The sequence below is a fragment of the Corvus hawaiiensis genome, chromosome 10 (genome assembly GCF_020740725.1).
Source record: "Corvus hawaiiensis isolate bCorHaw1 chromosome 10, bCorHaw1.pri.cur, whole genome shotgun sequence".
Lineage (NCBI taxonomy): Eukaryota > Metazoa > Chordata > Aves > Passeriformes > Corvidae > Corvus > Corvus hawaiiensis.
This window is the reverse complement of record NC_063222.1, coordinates 320,702-330,747: the sequence shown is the minus strand read 5'-3', so window position 1 is coordinate 330,747 and position 10,046 is coordinate 320,702.

Here is a 10,046-nt window from a genome sequence, read left to right as displayed (position 1 = left end):
GCTGAGCCGTTGTTGAGAATTCCAAGCGTTGTGTCCTTACGCTCCTTAATACAGCGTTTAAATAATTGATCCTGAATGGAGCCAGTATCAGAGGGATTTGTTAGAGGGGCAGGGATGTTTTTTCACGTGGCAGTGTGTCGGGATAGTCAAGACTCCTTATGTCAGAATTAATTGGTCTTCCTTCTTTTCCCTTTTGTTCTTTCTAGATTGTGGCTGAGTGGGGAGAATATTTGGGATAAAGAAACGGAATGCCCGAGGGAAGCTTCGTGTTCCCGTGGGGATGCTTTAGGCGCGTGCAGCTTCTGAGCTGCACCGAAACTTGAGGCTCCCCCAGAAGCCTTCCGAAGCTGGAAGGGCCGGGGAAGAGAATTCCAGAAGAGGTGTGGGAAGCGCTTTCTGCCAGGTCTGGACAGCACCGAGGTGGGAATGACTTCAAAGTGTTCCTTGTCCCTGTCCTGTTCCCAGCCCAGGACAAAGTTGGTGTTCCCTGAGCGGCTGCGGTTCCCTGGATGTGGCAGGAGGAGGTCTCTGCCGGGGAGTGGGAGAAATGTCCCTGCCCGCTGCCGTGTCCTTGGCGGGCAGAGAGTGCCGATCGTGGCAAGGGGGGTTTGTGAGTGTGGAATCAATCCTAGCTCCTTTTTAAGGGGGTGTTTTAATGAGTCATCAGCAGGGACCGCTTTTAGCCAGCTTTAGTTAAGTTCCTTTTGCACAGGTTTCATGTGGCTTTGATGGTGAAATCAGCAAACCCTGAAGTTTGCCAAATTACCCCTGAAAAGCTTTAATGAACCAATCCTGAGGGAACCGGGGATTGGATATCTGGGATCTTATGGCCCTTTGAGGCCATGTTGGGTTTACCCCCTGATTTTGGTGCCGAGGGAAACTCCAAGTTAAGAATAATCCAAATATGAAGCACTTCTCACAAAACTCAGCTTTGCAAAGCTTTATTTGGGCTAAAAAAGAAAAGATGGGAATGCCCTTGGCAGAAAAGCAGCTGTGAGGCACAGCAGGCTTCAAATGCCTGTCAGCAGGCGCTCCAGGAGAAACGGCTGCTGGCTCTGGGCATCCTGGGCTTTCCAGGCAGGTTTTGTAGCGGATTGCAAGGCAGTTTTCCTGCCTCTAGGGGGTGGCACCTGCATCCCACTGGAAAGGGAAAATGTGGAGAGAGCGGCAAGCGGGGAGACGGTTGCTGATGTGTGTCCTTGGATTGCAGTTCCTCCCGGTGAGTCTGTGCTGCTGGAAGTTTGAAGGAGATCAGTCTTGGAGTACGTGTGGGTTCAGCCTGTGGGGCTTGGGAGCGACGCTGGACATGAAATTCCAGGGGTGTTCCCCTTGCTGGAGTGAGAAGCAGTGGAAGCACTTTGCTGTCTGCTTCTTCATCGCCTTCGCCTCGGTCCCCTGGGGCTCCAGGTAATCCCCTCTCACCTTTGCTTTTCCAAGGGTCTCTAAATGAGGGCTTGAGCTTTGGTGCAGCTCCCTTTACAGGGAAGATCTGTTCCAGGAAAGGTCTCCTGGTCCGGACCGATGGCGTTGCAGGAAGAGCAGGAAACCCCACAGTTCCTGTGGCTCCCTCATCTGATTTGCCTGCAGGCAGCAAGGATCATTCCCAAGTGTCATCCCCTGGCTCCGTGACTCGGTGAGGTTGTGTTCCCCCAAAGGCCAGGGGCCGCTTTGTGTTGCAGCTCACGAAAAGTCCAGCTCGGTGGTGCTGGGTTTGGTTTTTGTGTGCAATGAAGGCCCTAAAAAATTCCCCTCCTTCACTGGCACAGCCCTGGAGTGGGAGCAGATTCCCCTTATCCCGGAGTTATCCCGCTCCTGCCCTGGATCCCTGCGGTGCCGTGGCAGGTGAGGAGACTGAAAGCTTTCGTTAGGAATTGGGCATTATGAGCACTGACATTTACTGTGCTAGAAAGTCCAAGGGACAAATTTGTGCCAATTAATGTCACGCCTTTAACTACGAGGATCAATTGGTGTTACGCTTGTACCAGAGTCTGGTGACAGAGGGGGTTTCCAAAGGAAGTCTTGGTCCATGGAGGCCTGTGCCCAAAGAAAATGCCAAGAGAACTGAGGTATGAAAAACAAAGGTCCTTTATTTATATAAGAGCAGCAACAAAAACGAGCTACAGAACATATTTACATTGTAAGAACCTTTGTAACAACAACGATCTATAGAACGTATTTACAAGAACATATCTATCAAAACTATCTTAAACGTATTTACAGAAGACAAAAAGAAACGCTAAAACGTATGTACAGAAGGGTGCCATCTCTGCCCTGGATCTCCGTCAGTCCTGGAAGAAAAGCAAGTGACACAGTCATTGCAGTCAGGCACAGAGGGCTGTTCCATGTGCCCCAGGCTGGGACACACTGGCAGAGCGGGACTCTGCTGCCAGCGCTGAGCCTGGCTGGGGCTGGGGGTCAGGCCCCAGGCACTGGCACGGGGCTTGTGTGAGCCAAAGCAAGTGCAGGACAGGCTGGGGATGGTGCTTGTGCTGCCAGAATCCAGCCCACGGGGCACCGTGTCCCTCAGCGGGGCACCCAGCCCAGCCCCAGCCTGGCAGCAGGGCACCCACTCTGCTTGTGGGGAGCACATACCTGTCCTACCGCTGGAGTCCCTCTTCATCCCAGGACCATGTCCTCCTCCTCGTCTTTTCCATCCACATCCATGTCCTCACTGTAGTCTTCCATTTCCACCTCCATCTCTTCCTCCATCTCTTCCTTCGCATCAACCTCCATCTCTTCCTCCATCTCCTCCTTCGCATCCACCTCCATCTCTTCCTCCATCTCTTCCTTCACGTCCACCTCCATCTCTTCCTCTCCAGTCTCTCCTCCATCCACTTCCATCTCCTCCTCTGTATCAGTCTTTCTATCCACCTGCATCTCTTTCTCTTCGTCTCTGGAAACCTGCAGATGTAGCAAAACCTCGGAGTGGGATCCCTGTCCCACAGCATCCCCACAGAGGCACTTAGGTGGTGTGCATTTCCATGGAATGGCACCTTACCTTCCTCGGGATGAATGTGAGCATCTGGCAGGGATGAACGGCAAAATCCAGGCACAAGAGACCTTTGGGAACTCTTGGGAGTATCGGAGCAGGGGCCAAGCAGGGTGACGGGTGTGTAGGCACAAGGGCGAATGGTTGTGTTGTCCTCTTTGCTGGATGCTGGGAGCTCCGGTGTGAATGCAGACCGTGACATCACAATTCACAGGAGTCCAGGGTCACCGTGGAGTGGACAACGGGGATCATAGAATGATGGACTCCCTGAGTGGTCTGGCTTGGAAGGGACGCTAAAGATCATCTTGTTCCAACTTGAGCAATCTTCTACCAGAGCACGTTGCTCAGAGTCCTGTTCCCACGTGGCCTTGGATGTTCGCAGGGATGGGGCATCCACATCCTCTGTGCACAGCCTGGGCCAGTGCCTCAGCACTCTCAGTGTGAAAAAGCGGCTTCCTTAGAGCCAACCGAAATCAACCTCCTGCAGTTAAAAGCCATCCCCCTTCTCCTCTTGCCACTGGCCCTATTGAACACCGTCCCCATCTTTCCTATGGCACCCTTCGAGTCCTGCATGGCCACAGCAAAGCCTCTCCAGGGCCTTCTGTTCTCCAGGCTGAACATTCTCAAGCCCACATGGACAGCAGTGACTTAGATCAGCAGAAATCAAAGCTGCAAGGTAGCAAATAGCACCAGGAACTGAGAGAGGGAAGCTTTAGACCCAGGCTTGTCTCGAAATAGACAAAATTAGTAAGAGTGCAGGGGCAGATGGTGGGACACTGGCTCTGTTCTAACTGATGAATATTTTCTTTTTTTCTTCTTCTTTTCTCTCATGCTGACCCAGGTTTTGCTGTTTGAAAGGAAGCTTGGCACAGCATCCATTGTCTTCTCCATTTGTGAAACACCGAGCAGAATCTGAGCAGGCTGATGGCGCAGAGCAAAACCTGCAAATATCTTGATAATCCTGAGCCTGGGGGATGCAGCTAAACCCAGTCCAAAGGAATTTCTGGAAAGTCGAACCTGGTTTACATTTTCTTGAGTTTGGCTGTGCCAGCTTCACCAGACATTTATAAAAAAGCAAACAAAAAACTCCAACCAAAAAAGACAAAAACCCAAACAAACAAACCCACACAAACCAATCAAACAAACAGATAAAAAGCCCCAAATCAAACCCAAAGGAATGAGGAGTTCATAGTAGTTGTGAGGATATCACAGCAGGCGAACGGCTGCTTCCCACAGGATCACCATAAAAAGCCACATGGAACAGCTGCTCCGAAAGATACACACCAGGGGCAATAGAAAAAGGGATACATGGCGGCTTTGGGGGTAGCTCCACATTAAGGTGAAGGATGAGCACTCCGTGGTACAGATCCAGCATTCCCCACACTCCAGGCCGCTCTTTGCTCCTGATGAAAGACCCTTGCAGGACCGTGGCCCTTCTCAAGGCAGTGTAAATCATTGCCACAGCTCTCAGCTGAGCCACTGGCATTTCCAGAGCGAGATTCAGGCACAATCCTAGTGCCTCGGAGCATCTGTGGAAGATCCTGAACTTCTTCAGCCCCAGAAACACAAAGCAGCTCAGGCTTTCCCTGAATTGGGTCTTCAGAGGAGGTTTCCAGTATCTCTGAGATTTGTTCACCGCTCAGCACGTGTGACTTTATGTACAGTGATGCATTTGGGTTCCTTCCTCACCCCTGTGTGCCAGAGAGAAACCACCCACGTGGATGAAGGATAATGTGTACAGGGAAATTTATTCCTGGATTGTCATTTTGCTTCACTGTCACTCAGTTAAACATGGTCCTTATCTAAGAAGGACTTAGAAGAAATGTGTAGGAATTTTGGCTCTGAGAGGAGCAGAAAGCACGTTTTCTAAAGCAAATTCCCAGCTGATGCAGCTTCCCTGGCAAAAGAGTGATTCCCATTCATCTTCCTGGGAAGAATGTGAAGACCCATTCAGAGATCACAGGTTCAGCTGGCCTTTGGCTTTGTGTACCTCATTTCACAGGTCCAGTTTCATTAAAAGAGGCTCAAGTTTGCCTTGCAACACAGAAGTGCTGTAGCTATTCCCAGGAGAAAACCAAGAAATGACTGTCCCACGGTGTGGTCACTAGGTTGGTACCCGGGGTAGAAATCCCACCACAGTTGTGGCTCTGTGAGCAAAGAGAGCCAGTGCTTTTTGGGGCTGTAACAGCTGAGAGTGTGGCAGAGCAGTTTTTATATTATTTTTAGAGTCCTGAAAACATTGTTCCCAAAACAATCTTTCTCTCCCATCTTGTGTCATAAATTGTGGAACAGAGAAAATGGAAAGGAGCAGAGGTTTGTTTAAATTGGCTTTTTTGTTGTTGTTTTTTAGTCTTAAAATAGCATCAGCGTGATGCATGATACTTTAGAAATTGGATTAGTGACACCTATTTTGTCCCACCAGAGAGGTGGGATTTAAGACTTCCAACAATAGAAACACCAGATGTGCAAGAGCTCGGTTTTCCACCCCTCACAGGCCGGTATCTTGCTGTTCTATTTTAAGCAGCCTCAGCCAGGTATATTAAAATACTGCTCCAAACAACAACAGAATGAAAATGTTCCGCCAAATGGGGAAAAATAAGAAAAGTGGGCGGCAGCTGATGTTCATTTTGCAAAGTCAGATGCAAACAATGTTTGCTGGATTCCTTTCCTAGAAAAATGTAGACATTTAATAGAAATCTACCTCTGAGGCTGATAAGTTTGGTATGATTTTAGATCTGGGAGGAGCAAAACAGGTTCTAGAGAAGCTGTGATTGTCGCAGCCTTGGCAGTGTTCAAGGCCAGGTTGGATGGGGCTTGGAGCAAAGTGGTCTAGTGGAATATGTCCTGAGTGTGGTGAGAGTTGGAACAAGATGAGCTTTAAGGTCCCTTCCAACCCAACACATCCTGTGAGTCCATGAAAAGAAACTTTTGGTTTTCCTGAGGTGTTGCCTCGGCAAGGGGAGGTCACAAATACCTCAGGTAGTTTGAAATGCCCTGAGCAGAACCCAGCTGTGCTTTATCACAGGTGCTGAGGGCTTTTCACTTGCATTTTACGGGGGATTTTCACAGGGCAGTGCAAGAGCAGCTGAATGTGTTTGACAGGCAAAGAGGGCCAGTGTGGCAGCAGCTTCATTCAACAGAGCTTTTCCTTCTGTGATCCTGTATAACCTGAGGCACTCTGGGGCTCTTGAACCCGGCAGCTGGGCAAGTTAATCATGATAATAAGTGGTAAATTAACCTGCTCCACTCTCCTTAGCATGGGGGGTGATGAGCATTAGGTAGTTTGGGGAGCATTGCCAAGATGGGAGCTTGTTTTTTGCCAAGGAGAAGGGAGAAAATATTGCTTAGACTAAATAAAGCAGCTCTGCTTCGCCAGCAAGAGGAAAAGAAGCGATTAAAGATGTGAGTGCTGCGTGGAATCATTTGCATGAGGATACATCTTGTCTGCTATGCAGGATAGTTCCCAATAAACCATGCTTCGCCTGACCTTTATTTTTGGATTTCTACCACATAGTACAAGAGCCAAGATTAAAAATCCCAAAATGCTTTGTGGGCAGGGAATGAAAAGTGGGGAGGCACTTTTTTGTTTTCTTCAGCCTGCCTCTTTCTTTTGTTCCCTTCAGAGATCTCACTTCATTTCTGCTGGTTTTTGGAGCACATGTGCTTAGCTCCTCCCAGATCCCCTGGGCTTGTTTTAGCTCTGGGTGTCATGGACACTCTAAATTGTGAGGTTTTTTTCCCTCCATCTACCTCTGCTTCTTCAAGTGGTTTACCTTCCTTTACCTGTTGGAGTGATGGATTTTTCTCACCTTTTATTACTTAGTGCTTTTTCTGTATTTCCTTCATTCTCTAAAACCAACTTTTCACTTGCCCTGTGGCTGTTAGATGCCAGTTATGGGAGCATTAATTCTTTCTCTACTGCTTGTCTGAGCTTTCACAAGGAGCTGAGAGCTCTCTCGGGTTAAACTTGACTCGCTTCATCACCTTCCTTGCTGCTGCCTATGTCCTTGGACACTTAAGGGAATAAAGTCTCAGTGCGGAGGTGTGGAGATTGTAGTTGCGAAACTGTGGGTCTTTTTGAGAGACGAGAATGCTGTTCTCAATCTTTTCAAGGATAAACTGACCACCTTGTTTTGGGGCCAAGCGGGCTGAGATCAGCACAGAGGTGCCTGTTGCAGGTACTGAGCTTTGGAGGGCTGGCAGCAGCTTCTTGGGCTGTGTTTGTGTGGTGCTGTAAGGTTTGTGTTGGGTCCCTGGAGCAGTGGGAACAGAGCCCCTGTGAGATGCACATCAGGAAATGCGGGTACAAAGGGCCTGAAATGTGACCAGCTCTGGCATAGTTTCCATAGGACAAAATATTTTTACTGGGATTTTGGACAATTTGAGGCTCTTCCTCTTATCCTTTGCCTGGTGAACATTCCCCCTTTGCAAGAGTGGGGAATCCTGAGCTCACACCATGGAAGTGCCTGATAAATATTTTTTTCTATTTTTCAATGTTTTCATCCCAGCAGGAGTCAGAGAATACGTGATTTTCCCCTCAATTTAAACCCTCAGAAAGGAGGGACAATAGGGCTTTACCCTTCCTTTAAACCTTAGGATGATGAAAATGGGGGAGTTCTGCTCAATTCGAACCCATAACATAGCATTGTCAAAGTTATCTGCTTCCATTTAAACTAGAAAATAATGGAAACTAGGGGTTCCCTGTCAAGCAATACCCCTAAGAGCATGGAAAAGGCAGGGTTTTCTTCAATTAGTACCCTTAAAATTGCAGAGGAAGGGGATTCCCCCTCAATTTAAACACAGTCATGAAGAAGGAAGATTGTCCTTTTGTTTAAAGCCCTTTTCTCCTGGTAAACCTCCTTTTTTCTGGGGGCACTGGGTTAGGACTGACGAGGTGAAAGGGGAAAGTTGGACGTTTCCCCCTGAGAGCCCATGTGCTGCCCTGCCTCCTTAGGTGCTGCCCCTAAGGAGAAAATACCCATTTTGGTAGCACAGATCCCATGTTGACAGTATTGCATCTCTGCCCACATAAGACGTCAGAAAACTGGGATTTTGCAATTTGGTATTCTGAAACGGGGCTGTTTTGATTTTTTTGCAACTTGATTTTCTAGTATTTTGAAACTGAATTTTTTTGGTATTTTGGAACTTGGTCCTCTGGAACTTTGAAACTAGATACTCTGGTATTGTAAAACTGGATTGCTGTTGTATTTTGTAACTTGGTATTCCAGTATTAGATGTAATTTCCTCAGGAAAAACACTTGGATCACTGCATCACTTTCTTGTTTTAGGCTCACCAGTCAGCCGGGCTATCCAAGTCCATCCTCCCCAGCGGGGAGAGCGGGAGCACGTCCGGCCATGGAGAATTTCTGGGAGAGCCCGGGAGAAGAAAGAAGGCTCCAGCTTCACAGATCTGTGTCATAACCCATCCTGTCGGCCGCTCCTGTTTGATCCTGGTGCATTTGTCCTCTTGGATTCAGCCTGAGCAGCGCTAATTGCTGGGAATGAAGCAGCCTTTGGTACTTCTTTTCCACGAAACCTCTCCATCCTGCCCTTCAATCCTTTTGCAAACACGGGAAAAACCCAAAATTCCGTTTTTCCCCCCCCCTCCCCTTCACTTTGCCTCCTCTTTTCTTGCAGGCTTTGGGCTATCCAGGCTTGCATGTGGATTAGACACCCTGTAGGCTCAGCTCCAGGTGGGATTGCAGCGGTGTTGGAAGCACCAGGGATTCTCCCAAGGTTTGGTGTGAGGAGCTGCATCTTGGGAGGGGCTGGGATTTTGTGCACTTCTGGGGTTTTTTTTTCCTGTTTGCCTTTTGGGCTGCCTCAGAGAAAAGGCTGAAAAGCGAAGAAGCTGAGGGGGGGTTCCCAAATTCCTTTCCAGCCCTTCAGAGGAGGCACAAAGCCACGTGCAGCTGAGGAGAGGGATGTGAGGAGAATGGCAATAATGGAGCCTTGGGACTCTGCACTTCATTCTTTTCACGTGTTTGGAGGTGCAGGAAATGCCAAACCCCACAGGAATTCTGTGTCTGTAACATGGGGTGCAACCTCTTGAAACCCAAGTGCTCGGAGTGGGGTTTTCCCAAGGGTAAATCCCAATGTGACATGGCAAGGCTTCAGTGAGGATTTCCAGGCTTGACTGCACAGCTTTTGGGAAAGCTCAGTAGCCAAACAAGATCAGATTTCTGTCGGATTTGGATCAAACGTGGCGTTTAAATCTGGGCCAGCTCAGCTCCCTGGATGGGAAAGTGCTTGGAGTAGCCGAGAGCTGAGCCGTTGTTGAGAATTCCAAGCGTTGTGTCCTTACGCTCCTTAATACAGCGTTTAAATAATTGATCCTGAATGGAGCCAGTATCAGAGGGATTTGTTAGAGGGGCAGGGATGTTTTTTCACGTGGCAGTGTGTCGGGATAGTCAAGACTCCTTATGTCAGAATTAATTGGTCTTCCTTCTTTTCCCTTTTGTTCTTTCTAGATTGTGGCTGAGTGGGGAGAATATTTGGGATAAAGAAACGGAATGCCCGAGGGAAGCTTCGTGTTCCCGTGGGGATGCTTTAGGCGCGTGCAGCTTCTGAGCTGCACCGAAACTTGAGGCTCCCCCAGAAGCCTTCCGAAGCTGGAAGGGCCGGGGAAGAGAATTCCGGAAGAGGTGTGGGAAGCGCTTTCTGCCAGGTCTGGACAGCACCGAGGTGGGAATGACTTCAAAGTGTTCCTTGTCCCTGTCCTGTTCCCAGCCCAGGACAAAGTTGGTGTTCCCTGAGTGGCTGCGGTTCCCTGGATGTGGCAGGAGGAGGTCTCTGCCGGGGAGTGGGAGAAATGTCCCTGCCCGCTGCCGTGTCCTTGGCGGGCAGAGAGCGCCGATCGTGGCAAGGGGGGTTTGTGAGTGTGGAATCAATCCTAGCTCCTTTTTAAGGGGGTGTTTTAATGAGTCATCAGCAGGGACCGCTTTTAGCCAGCTTTAGTTAAGTTCCTTTTGCACAGGTTTCATGTGGCTTTGATGGTGAAATCAGCAAACCCTGAAGTTTGCCAAATTACCCCTGAAAAGCTTTAATGAACCAATCC